Source organism: Bemisia tabaci, chromosome 7 (genome assembly GCF_918797505.1).
Source record: "Bemisia tabaci chromosome 7, PGI_BMITA_v3".
Lineage (NCBI taxonomy): Eukaryota > Metazoa > Arthropoda > Insecta > Hemiptera > Aleyrodidae > Bemisia > Bemisia tabaci.
This window is the reverse complement of record NC_092799.1, coordinates 7981219-7994508: the sequence shown is the minus strand read 5'-3', so window position 1 is coordinate 7994508 and position 13290 is coordinate 7981219. Positions and strand designations below refer to the sequence as shown.

The following is a 13290-nucleotide window of genomic DNA, read 5'->3' as shown; positions in this document are numbered from 1 at the left end:
TTGCGCCCTGATTGGCTACGAGGATTGCCGAACACGGCCGAAGGCAAACTCGCCGCTCAAGACGCGCTCCTAGCTCGCAGGTGTATATGCCCCTTTAGGACATACCCTCTGCGCGCCAAAGTAAAAACGCCGTATCTCCCTTTTCATTCAGCACTTTTTTAATTTTTTTCTGATAAAATGCTGTATTTCAGAAAAACCCAACGAATATTCATCCTTCATTTTGTCAATACAGCTCCGCCTCACCAGCGGGTCGATTGTTGAATCGTTATCGAATGACCTTGATCGATAAAAAACATTGCTAAGATAGGGATTTATCGATCGAGTTCAATCGATAACGATTCAACAATCGACCCGCAGTAGGAACTAAAGATGAAAAAAGAGACGTTGTGGCAATTGAATTCTCTTGTAATAGAGCAGTACGTGCTGGGAAAAAGGAAAACATTTTGAGTGGAGTTACGGCGTGGTTGCTAAGATTGTTCGACTTCTTTTGTCTTGGAAGAAAAACCTAATCATCCATACACAGTTTCTATTTTACTCGCTAGAAACTTTAAATTCAGCACAAAAATTGCCATGCTTTCAGATCTTTTCAGGATTTCAATAGTTATATTGCAATGGCTGAAGTTGCACAACCTTAAAAACATTGCGAGGCTCCTGGTTCTTTTTGCAAAATGCAATCCAAGTGTCGCTCCTGTTAAAACGTTAATCTATCCCGGAAGTCAACTAATCTGAAGATCTAGAAAATTTGAATTCAGCACAAAAATTACCATGCTTTCAGATTTTTTCAGGATTTCAATAGTTATATTGCAATGGATGCAGTTGCACAATCTTAGAAACATTACAAAGCTCCTGGTTCCTTTTGCAAAATGCAATCCAGGTGTCGCTCCTGTTATAACGTTAATCTATCTCGGAAGTTAACAAATCTGAAGGTACACTACTACTAAATTCGCGTGATTGCTGTTTATATTTTAAAAAAATACCCCAAATACGTGGACAATAATTGTCGATTGGCTGACAAAAGGAAGTAACCACACACAGACACGAGCCCGGGAAAGCATTGAGTTACAACATGGACTGCAAGGTTCATTGCGAAGTTTAGTTACGTCCTTATGTCAGGCAAGTGACGATTTAAAGGGATCAAAGCTAGAAAGGCTTACTTTCAGTATACGAGAAAAACTTCATCTAATAATTCATTTACTTTCTTGGGGAATGGTAGCGATTTTTTTTCTTTTTTTTCAAACTTTTAGAACATTTTCTCCGTGATTAAACTGATGTTTACTGAAATTTAAGACAGTGCTTCGATGGGCACGGTACGAAACCCGTTTATTTTTGCGACGTTGCAGACTTACGGCCATACTTTCTTTTTTCTGATTACGTTTCATTTAGCCACGGCTCATTTAGCCACGTGGCAAAATGCAACAAAAAATGTTGCATCTTGCCACAGATTTTAGGTGCTATGTGGCTAAACGAAACAAGAAAAATTAGTGTGGCAAACGTGGCAAAGTGCAACAAAATATGTTGCAGTTAGCCACATGGCCAAAGGATAAAACCAAGTATCTACATTGCAGCGTTACCGAAACTAATCGAAACGAACTTGACCTAGCCTAACCTAACCTAACCTAACCTAACCTAACATAATATAACCTAATCTAACCTTACCTAAAATAACATAACCTAACCTAACCTAACCTTACCTAACCTAACATAACATAACCTAACCTAACCTAACCTTACCTAACATAACCTTACCTCACCTAATGACCTAATCTAAGGAAGGAGATCTGGACGCATGTGGTCAATAATTCCTCCGGATACAAAGACTGTGGCTAACTGCAACAATTTTTGTTGCATTTAGCCACACTAATTTTTCTTGTTTCATTTAGCCACACAGCACCTAGAGTTTGTGGCAATTTGCAATAATTTTTGTTGCAGTTCGCCACGTGGCTAAATGAGCCGTGGCTAAATGAACAGATACCCGTTGGAACTAATCAACCTAATTTCTTGAAACCTCCTCGATTTTTCTTCATTACAAGCAGAATATTCCGTAGAAATTTCAAGCTATAAAGTTGACTTCTTCTGCCCTCCGAAAAAATAAAATAGGAGCAGAGATTTTCAAACATCACGATAGAGATACGCGTTCGCACTTTAGAGATCGATATCTCTCAAGGGCAATAGAGATATTCATTAACCTTGTTCTCATTCAGTGAATGTTGTAATTTTTACAACAATGTAGTTTTGAGGTTGCATCTACAAAGAAAGAAGTCAAGAAACGACTGAAAATGTTGCCCGGGTGTTGACTTGCGCCTGAACATAAAAGAAATAGATTTTTCATGACCCCAGCAACAAGACACTCATAATAAAATGAAGACGTTAAATCGCTTTTGATCCGAAAGTCAAGTGACTTAAGTGGGTAATAAACAATTCTGGCTGGATCGCTTGGCATCCAATAATTATTACGTCTTCATATGAATCTCCTCGTAGTTCCAGGAAGAAATTAAAACCCTCTCAAGTTTCGTCTCTGGGGAGACACAGGTGCGACATGGGAGGGGTGAAATGAAAAATTGATTTCAGAGGGCTAAGTTTTACGGCTTTTTTATTATTTTTTAAAACGCTTGAGCTACATTGGAGACTCCTCATTTCGTCGCTGATCTGGCGTAAGAGTTTATGTCGATTCCCGCAAGAGCCCCACACTGCCGTGCTAAGCAAAAATACAGTATTAGCCATCAAGTGTTGCCAAATTTCCTTCGACAAATCACACATTATCAGGAAAATTTGGACTATTTAACATCCAATTGTTCAGAGGATTTTGTTTGTAATTTTATCTGAAAAGTCTGAAAGTTTCGAAGAGAAATAGTCATAACTTTCCTCAAAAATACATGTTTTATTCGGGAAAATTTGGCAACTCTCGAATGTTCATACGGCGTTCTTCTTTAGAACGACAGAACAGGACTCGCGTGGAAATTGAGATACGCCCTTACGTCAGAGGAGCGGCGATTTGGATGAGGATCAATGTTGTTTTAAACTGATGAGTTTACGCGAGTTTTAATTTGTTGAAAGACCATCGTTAACGACACTTCTTTTCATTGCATCCAGGTTCAATGGCTTGGCGGTGCAAGAAGCGCGAGTTAGCACCAAGATCGAGCGAGTTAGCGCGCATGAAATGGGCTGCAATGAATAATGTCGAAACCGCCGTGATTGAAACTAATAAATAATGCGTACCTGAAGCAAGTAAGAACAAGAAACTAATTGCCGTATTGCAATTTTTTAAGACCATAAAAGCTTGTACGATGTGTTGCGAGCCACCCATAACAAAACACGGATGGTTTCAGTTCTTCTCAATACGAATTTTGTAATGTTTGAAAGATTTTCATATCTTCACTTGCTTTTCGTACACTCGTCTAGTTCACTGTGCTTTGGGAGTAAGTTTTCTTGTCAAGGAGGAAAGGTAAGAAACTCCGAGTTATAATTTTAAACATTTTATCGCTGCAGGAGTCGTATCAGAGCGACGCAACACGGCGTGGACGACGCGACGCGACGCAACATGGCGTGGGCGACACGACGCGACGCAACATGGCGTGGTGCATGGCGCTGTACACGCCGAATTTCTCATTTCTCATCTCACACCTGCGCTCACTGAAATCTCACTGGCGCTCAAGCCTGCAGCTATCTGCGAACGCCCTTTTCACCGTTCACTCTTTAAATTATTACCTACGAGTCCTTATAAATCTCAAAGTAGAGCTCATAGTCAGTGGAGCTTTTTTTCTTAAATGAAGCCGAAAAGGGTTCTCCTCCTAGGTTTAAGTGTCATTCTTGTCATGAATAAGAGGTTTTTATGAGCATGTTATCATATGATTTTGTAGCTTTGACTGCAAAATTACCGAGTATAATGTCGGGTTTTGGATAAAACATCTTGCCATTGGGCAATGAAAACTTCAGCACCAAAAATACATTTTTTTTTCGGTGTCCGACAAGGGTCCGTTAGAAAATCATTGAGCGAGGCTTAAATGGACTACATTTTGCAATTTGGAACTATGAATCCTAGCTCGGTTTAAAAACAACGTATGTGCCATTAGTTTCCCTATGCACAGCCATGAGTGTTTTTCTACAAGAGCCAGAATTTATAGTTCCAGCAAAATGCAAAATGCAGTCCAAATATAATTGATGCTACAACTTGATAGTCTGTATCACAAGCTACAAAATCATCCTTTATTCTGCCTTCTGGGTTTGAAAAAAACTTTGTGAATTTTTCCGCCCACCCGCGCCAGTGTGCGGCGCACCGAGAAACTACCAACCAAGTTAACGAGTTTCTTCTGTTAATGAATCCAAATTTTCTGGGTGCAGTTTGTGCCAAAAATTAGGAGTTCCAGTCAAAAAGAGCGTTTCCAACATGAGATGCCACTGGAATTGCATATTGCACGCGCACTTAGAATAGCTTTTCATCTCAATTCCTCTTTGAAACTTTTCAAACGAGGACTTCGAGCGATTCGTCAGCGAAGGAAAATTAAATCATATTTGTAATTGAAAAAATAACTAATAAATCGACTTAGAGGCAAGCTTCGGCAACTAAGCGCTGTGCAATGCCTAGACGAAAAATTAAACTGGCGACGTGTTACGTTGGGCTTTATTTCAGGTTGACCGAAATCCGCCGAAGTTTCATTCATTTTCTTACTATCTGTCACACGTATTGCTCTACTCAGTATGAATTATTACCAAGGAAACGACTCCGAAACTCGCAACTTCGTGGCTCCTTCGGAGTTGGATACAGGGTATCCTATTGTTAAAAGGCCAGACCCCAGAAGCGTGTCCTGTGCGTGAACATTATAATTGGATCGCACTCAGCAAAAAGGAACCAGCGCGATTACAGTGTTGCTAAAAATTTGCTTTTTCATAGTTATCTAACAATCTCCCAAAAGAGCAAATGCCACCAAAGAAACTGTTAATTTTAAAGGAAAATAATTGTTTAAATTTTAGTAATCTACATTTATTGTATTTCCAAAAGCATAGAAGAAGTTGCGCGAGTTTGAAAACACCGTAGTCCCGCTGGTTCCTTTTTGCTAAATGCGATCCAATTTTTCCTTTAAAGATATATGATTTTTTTACAACTGTTTTTTTTCCGGTGCTACCCTCCGTCAGTTTCGGAAATAAAATATTTTTTTCTGAATTTTGAGAAGGAATGCGGATCAAAACTCATAAAATAGTCGCTCCTCTGGCGAAAGAGCGTATCTCAGTTTTCGCATGAGCCCTGTTATGCGTATAAATTCATGCTTCCTGGAGCTCATGCGAGAATCGAGATATGTCCTTACGTCAGAGGAACGACGAAATGGACTACATTTTGCTATTTGGATCTATAAATTCTAGCCCGGTTTAAAAACAACGTATGTGCCATTAGTTTCCCTATGCACACAAGTGTTTTTCCAGGGGAGCCAGAAATTATAGTTCCAAATAGCAAAATGCAGTCCAAATATGCCTCAATCCAATGGTTGCATTACCTTTGGCACTACGGAACCACTAGCTCTGGCTTTTCCATAAAAGCACCTCTCTGCTTCGGGAAATCAATAGCATATACTATGTTGTTTCTAAAATGAGCCATAAATAATGGTTCCTCATTGCAAAATGGGGTCCAGTTGATACCGCTGATTCATCCATGGTCTCCAAAACATCAGAATCTTAAGTTATGGGTAAAGTTCAGGTGGTTTCAGGGAGGGAAGGTGTATAGATTCAAGAGGATCGAATCTACACACTTTTTTTTCTTTTTTTTTTTTTTTTTTTTTTTTTTTTTTAAATTAATTTACAATTGAATCGTTAACGATCGAGTCACTGTCGATCAAGAAAGGTTTTACTTTGTCGGTCGGTTCACGATTTTAGTTTCCATCCGATTTATTTCGATAGAATCCATAGGTCCTCAGGGAGCAGGGTTTAAAAACATCGAGTTTTTGGACGAATGACAGTGATATTCCTCTTGCGCTTCCGCTAACTCGAGATGCTCATACTTTCAGATCAGTGGCGAGGTGTGAACGATCGATTACCGATATTTCCCCATTTGAAGCTATGGTAAAGAATCGATTATTAAGGTGCTCGTTGCGAACACCCTGTTTAACGATCCTTTTCCATAGGTTTAAATTGAAGATCAATCGATAAGTCGCAAAACACGCCACGCCACTCACTGGAAAAAATAAGAATCTTAAATTTGCCGCCAAGAAGTATTTCTTCTTAAATCAAGAATTTTGCTGGTTAATATAAGCTACTTTTTTGCTTGACCCAAGCATTATTTTTCTTGAATCAAGAAAAAGTCAGCTTAAAGCAAGATAAAGAAAATTCTTGGCGGCAAATTCAAGAATTATCATGCTTGATCCAAGCTACTTTTTTTTCAGTGCTGTTTCAGGCTAAAAGTAAGCTCAGCGGTAAATATTTCAGGTGTAGCAATTTTTCATGTGTTTTGAACATAATGTACGTTGCCGAATGAAATACAGAAAAATCTGACGATTCTCCCAAAAAATAGGAGGACAGTACTAAGGAAAAACACCGAGTGAGCCTTCAGACGATGCCATGTTTCCTCGATTTAAAAAAAAACGGATTTACTAAGAAAAATTGTGTAAGTTTTTCCTCAAATTTTTCGAAAATATCGTTCGCAATTTAATCTAAAATAGCTGAAAATCATAAGGAAAAATAGGGACAATTTTCCCCAAAATCACATGTTTTAATCCGGAGAAATTTGGCAACCCCCTGATGTTTTTACGGCGTTTTTCCTTTTCTAGGTAGCAGAAAAGATAGTCATATTTTGGTCCATGACACGTGCTTCTACAGTCGACTGTTTAACTCTGTATCTGGAACACCCTGTACAGTGTACAGCCGCGCTTATGAGCGGTGAAATGATTTTGACGACCAGCAACCCCACACGTGCGTGGAGAGTGCGTGCAGGCGTGCTATATTACAGCCTCGCTAGGAAGCATGGGCTAGGAAGAACACAGGATATGGCTACGCAACCTTATTTTCTTTCGGGAAGAACGCTTGCCGGCCGGCGCCGCGTGATCATTCAAATATTGCCAAATCTACCCTGATAAAAATATTTATTTTTGAGAAAAGTTGAAAACATTCAGGTTTGCAAGTTTCGTTGCACAACAAACTTCCCTGATGTTTCTGATTTTTCAAGTTTTACTTTAAAAAAAAAAAAAAATAAAAAAAAAAAAAAAACCTATGCCAAAATTTCCTGACTTAAGCAACGTAATTTTTCTTACAAAAACCCTTTTCAGTTCGAAAATTGGGCTTAAAATTGACGTTTCAGGATTTTAAATTAAGGGTTTCCTTACTTTCACTATGTTTTAAGTATCTGCAGGAATTATTTTTATTAAATGTTACACTGGAAAAAAGTTTCTATTCGTAGGATCCTGAGTCCAGACTCTGAAAAAATTTGACAAAAAAAATACTCTTTATTCAATTGGCTTTTGCTTGAATCGAGTGCCAAGCCTCTTAATCGAAGGGAAGTTCCTGTCGATTCAAGCAAAAATCAGATTGAATCAAAAGTATTTCTTCGTGTCAAATTTTTTTCGATACCGAACTCTGGATCCAAGAGACTTTTTCTCCAGTGAGAAAAATTTATTTAACAACGATTACTTTCCGCAACTTTAAAGGACCAGTGTGTGGTAACTACCAACAGTCGGCTTGAGAAAGCTTAGATGATTAAAATTTAATAGTTTCAGAAAATGAATAATTGGGATATAAATATTCAATGAATAAGGTAATGACTAGGGATATGAAAAGGGGTTATTTACCATTCGGTCGGTGATCATTCCCGAATTTTCCCGGTTTTCCAAGTCTGTCGTGCTAAGGAAGAACGCCGCATGAACATTCAAGAGTTGCCAATTTTTTTTCGATAAAATGTTTATTTTTGTGGCAAGTTATGAATATTTTCCCTTGAAATTTTTTAGAAACTTTCGGTGAAATTGCGAACAAAATTACATGCAAAATTGGAAGGAAAATATTCATATGTTTACCAGGAAATTCGTGTTTTATCGAAGGAAATTTGGCAACGCCTGATGGCTCATACGGCGTTCTTCCTTAGCACGGCAGAACTCCTCGTGGCACTTACGACCCTGATTTGAACAGCTTTTAGAAATGTTCGGCTACACTTGATAAAACTCCAGTCGAATTCTTTAGAAAAGTCTAGGGGAAAATGTAATGAGTTTTGCGGGCAATCCGCAATTATCAGCAGAAATTTGGCACCGTCCGAGTGTTCGAAGGGTGTTTTCCCGTAGGATGACGCATAATAGGGTTGCGCAGCATCTCGGAGTAAAAATGCGACGCTAATTTCCACGAGCTCCCGCTCTCCCTCCACCCGCCCGTCTTCACAAAAGATCCCTGCACTGCCTGCACCGCAAATCGCGGTTCGGGACTTTCCCCGGCTAATTTGCGCGCATCCATCTCCTCGGTTGCGAACTATCCAACGGGTGATTAAGAATCGATGATTCACGATGTCTGGTCAGTTATGGCATGCAAGGAAGATTTTCTGAGGTTATAGACTGTATTCATAGTCGTTTCTTAAACGGCTCCTTCCTATAAGGTTGCCTCGAGGCGAGAAGAACCTTGACATTGCATCCTAAGGAGGCTTAATTCAATTAATCAATTAATTAATCAATTAATTAATGTCTTAAGGACAATTTAGAGGCAACCTCAAGGAAAATTCTGCAATTTCACTAACTGGATTTGGAGACGGATCCTTGCGAGGAGTTACAATGATTTACTTCTATACAAAAAATAAAAAATACGGAGGAAAATAAGCTGCGAGTTTTTTGAATATTTAGGTACCTGGGTTCGCAGCTACCTTAAAGTTTGTCGATATCATGGACTTTTTTCTTCCTAATTTTTTATTTTCTATTTTTTGGCGGTGGCGAATCATTGAAATCCCTAGCAATAATCCATTTCCAAATTATACTGTTGAATCATACTCGAGGTTCGCAAAAATGTCCCTCCTTTATGTTACGTGAAGGATCTCCTTGAGCCTCCCTTTATCACAGTGTAAACCACCCCACATATAGTCTTGTAAGGATAGGGGCTATTTAACGATCGTCTGTGAATATGACCCTAAGTTTCGCAGGGAAATATATTTGCATCCTCCGCTCTGCAAGTATAAAAACAGGTTGCAACAATAAACCGAAAGTTCCTAAATAAACATCGGGATATCGAAAAACTTTCGCTAAAATGTTGGTTTCACTTTGATTTTGATTTCAACAATGCATTTCAACAACCAACGCGTGCAGAAAACGGATTCCTCAGAGCTAGGAGCACATTTCAGCTATTTAGTAATGCTGAAATGTATCTCTTCGGTACAAATAGAATTAAAGCTGCAAGTGTGCGAACGCGAAAATTAACGTTATACAATGTTTGATTTTTGCAACTGCGATCTATAATAAGAAACTGACGTAAAGGACTTGAGCCCAACTCCGTATGCATTAATGATGAGTAGATGGATACTAAGAATTCTCTTGGAATTCAAAAGTTAGCCCTCGCCCGAAAAAAGAATGCAAATAGAGCGGAAAAGAAAAATTTAATTTTACTCACCGGTTGAGTTGAAAGCAGAGAAGTGTCAAAGTGAGATCAACAGAAATTACATCCTTCGCGGTTCCCTCAGGAAGACTTCACTTTCGATCCATTTCATGGTAATGACGCACTGTCGAAGGTTGCGACCAAATGTGATTTACTTTGAAGCTGAAATAGAAAAATATGCACAAAATAAGAAATTCAAAAGATAAACCTGTAATTATGCGAAATCTTCATGATCCGAACTCATCCTGCGGAGCAGTTTGGTCTCGACTAGAAACTTCTTGGGATAAACGCGGAAGAACCGTTGTTTCCCAAAGAAATTTGGGAGTAAATTAAATACTAATTTTCTCTATATTACATTTTCTAGCAAATTATAGAGCCTTGAGTACAAAAACAAAGCCAGAGTTAAAATTTTCAGGTTTAGTTGAACTCAGGAGCAAAATTGTTGGACGTAACAAGACACAAACCTCCGAGTAGATATCTATTGCCACACGGAGAGTTGCTCTCTTGTCTACCGCGAAAATTGAAGGCGAAATAGGTCTCAGTGTAAACAACGTGTCCCCATCTGATTAATTCTGTTTTCGAAAAATTCAGTCAGGAAGCTTCACACTAATGGTTTCTCTCTCCTTACTTTCATTTAAAATGTTCTTAAAGATATGGAGAAACCTAAAGCTGCAGCGTAACCGTACGCAGAGGAGGTGGAAAAAGGACGATTAAGGTGATACAACTTGAATTTTTGGAGTGGTTGAACGGACGTGCGATATATCGCATTGATTACGGAAAAAATCTAATTAAATTTTGACCTGCATGTGAGCTAAAGAAAAAAAAGGACGATAGTCTTTGCGCATGGGCCTAAAAAGAAAATAGTTCAATCAAAAAAATTGCAAAAAATGAAACCCAGAGAAAGGAAAGTCAAAAAAGTAGAAAACTAGATAAAGTGAACCGAAAATCAATTCTATGCATACCTTGATATAGGTAATTAAAACTAAATACACTGATTTAAGATATTAAATTAAAAGTTGTCCAATTCTATTAAGTTTAGTTAAAAATACGAAAAATGTATTCCTTCCTACAAAAAACGACTTAATTCCATACAGAGATCGATTACTGCATCGAATGCAACGATTCTTCCGAGAAAAGTTCTGCTTCCATTTCTCTAAATAACTGAATTTTGCAATTTTTTTTTTTTTATTACGACTGTTTCATGCTCGATTGCGCACTGCGCAGAAGCTTCGTCCCTTTTAAAGGCTGAAAAATCAAAATCTGGCAAAATTTTTAACATGATCTATGCGATACATCGTAAGCCATTCGATCGACCACGCCAAAAACCCGGGACGAAATCATCCTCTGTTTTCATAGCCTAACTGGTGCTCCATCTATGACGATCTCGCAACAGCGTTCAAAGTAATGTCACGCCGGAACTCGAACACTTGAGCTTTGAGAGGTCGTTAGTGACTCCAGCCTATAAAAAAAGTAGATTCCAAGAACGAAAGATAAGGGCCGATTCCGCTCATATCAGATCCCACAAAAAGAGGCCGCGAGTTCGGAAAATATGAAACCGAATAACGATGCGAGCCCGCGAGAATGCATGCGCCTTCGCTGGCGCCAAGCAAGTACCAAGGACACTTGTTGTTGTGCTAAGGAAAAACGCCGTATGAACACTGTCGTGCTAGGGAAAAACGCCATATGAGCCTTCACACTGCCAAATTTCTTTTGACCAATCGCGAATTTTTGGACAAATTTTTGAATATTTTTCTTCACTGAAATAAAACTCCGGCGTGGAGGTGATAGGTCAAACTGTCCCAAAAAAAATGTCCAAAGTCAAAATGTCCAATCCGGGAGAGAATAGGAGAGATGTAATCGGGCCTTGTTTTTTACCTTCTCTCCCGAATTTAAGCGACACATCATTGACAGCATAGAGCCGATCATTGCGAGCTAACGCATCGCGCCTTCAATTTCTCAGATACAACACGGACATCCATCGAGTACGAATAGTTGTATCTCTGCGCCGTCATCAAAGCGAGTCCTTTCTCTTGCTCTATTTCCATGTTTTGTCGGTTCCGTTTGTCTCATTTGTAGCGGTGCTGAAAGGGCTCTACGTGAGCAACACAGCCCAAGTATGACTTTAATTGGATTAAATTTGTTGGCCAAATTAGGGAATCGGGTAAAAAAAACTGGATGAAGTGTCTAGCTACCGCCTGCTCATACACGCTGCTCCCCCGCTCCACCGTGCTGAGGAAAAACGTCGTATGAGCAATAAAACATTGCGGAATCTTCCCCCATTGATTATTTACTTTGAGGAAAGTCATGATTATTCTCCTTATCATTCACACGCTTTATAGACGTAGATGTAATTATTGCAAACAGAATTCGCCAAAAAATCCACTAGTTTCCTAGAAATTTCGTGTTTTATCGAAAGAAATAAGCAGCGTCCACTGGAAAAAAAAACACATTTTATCTAGAGTCCAGACTCTTGAAAACATTGACAAGAAAAAGGACTCTTGATTCAATCAGATTTAAGCTTAAATCAAAGGAAATCCGCTCAAATTAAGAGGCTTGGTTCTTGATTTAAGCTTAAATCTGATTGAATCAAGAGTCCTTTTTCTTGTCAATGTTTTCAAGAGTCTGGACTCTAGATAAAATGTGTTTTTTTTCCAGTGGACGCTGCTTATTTCTTTCGATAAAACACGAAATTTCTAGGAAACTAGTGGATTTTTTGGCGAATTCTGTTTGCAATAATTACATCTACGTCTAAAAAGCGCGTGAATGATAAGGAGAAATAATCATGACTTTCCTCAAAGTAAATAATCAATGGGGGAAGATTCCACAATGTGGCACGGAAGATTCCAGCGTGAGCGGGAAACAGCGTGTATGAGCAGGCAGTAGCCTGAGATGGAAAATTTCATGAAAAATAAGATTTTGAAATTTCACTGAAATTTCAATGAAACCGTGAAAAATTAAAATCTAAGCTTGATTTTCAGTAATTTTTTGATTCTAGTAATTTTTTCTGCCCAACTGCTTGCCACAACAAGACGAATATGCATAGGGAGTATTAGGGAGTCGTATCTCGTGCCCTCTTGCCGTCACGCAACAAAATGGCGGCTAAAATCGAAATGATTCAACCGTCGTTGTTTGTTTTGTCTGCATTCGTGCCATAGATTTTTGGTACTGTAGATTTTTGCCGGTCAACTAAGACAAAATGATCATAAAATTCCTACCTTTACTTTTCGTTGTTCGTATTCTTTTGGCTCTAAACTTCATGTATTCACTGCGAAGAAAATGATTTTCAGTAAAAAAAAAAAAAAAAATAAAAAAAAAAAAAAAAACGGTAGAAAAAACCAAAAAAAAATAAAAAAACAGCAGAAATATGTACTCCAACGTTACATACAATGCACTGAGTACTGGGCTCTTCATCTATAATTCTTGAAATTTACCATTTAAATGCAAATAAAGTTTAGAGCAATAGAAAAGAAAGGTACTTAGGTACATACTATTTATTCTAATCTTAGAGAAGAATTTTACCTACTGAAAAGAATAGCACAATCATGACTTTTTTTTGAGGGACACAATTGTTTTACGATGCCATATTATTTATAGGAGAGTAACAAGACTAGCTAATTGGAAAGAAAGAAAAAACAGGCGTGAGGAACAATAAGAAAATGTATTATTATTAAATTTAGGAACATGAGTGAAGAAAAGGAATTAAGGGGCCAATAAATCAATTTTTCAAAAAAATTGAAATTTATGAGGCCTTTT

General features: G+C 38.4%; 1 protein-coding gene across 1 annotated transcript in view; it reads right to left on the bottom strand.

Moving 5' to 3' along the window:
• Positions 1-13290, bottom strand: part of LOC109032709 (sterile alpha motif domain containing protein 4 smaug) — a 67794-nt gene that overhangs the window by 45370 nt on the left and 9134 nt on the right. The window contains exon 2 of the mRNA XM_019044975.2: positions 9553-9699. The gene's annotated coding sequence lies outside the window, so the exon portion shown is untranslated. The remainder of the gene's footprint in view (positions 1-9552; positions 9700-13290) is intronic.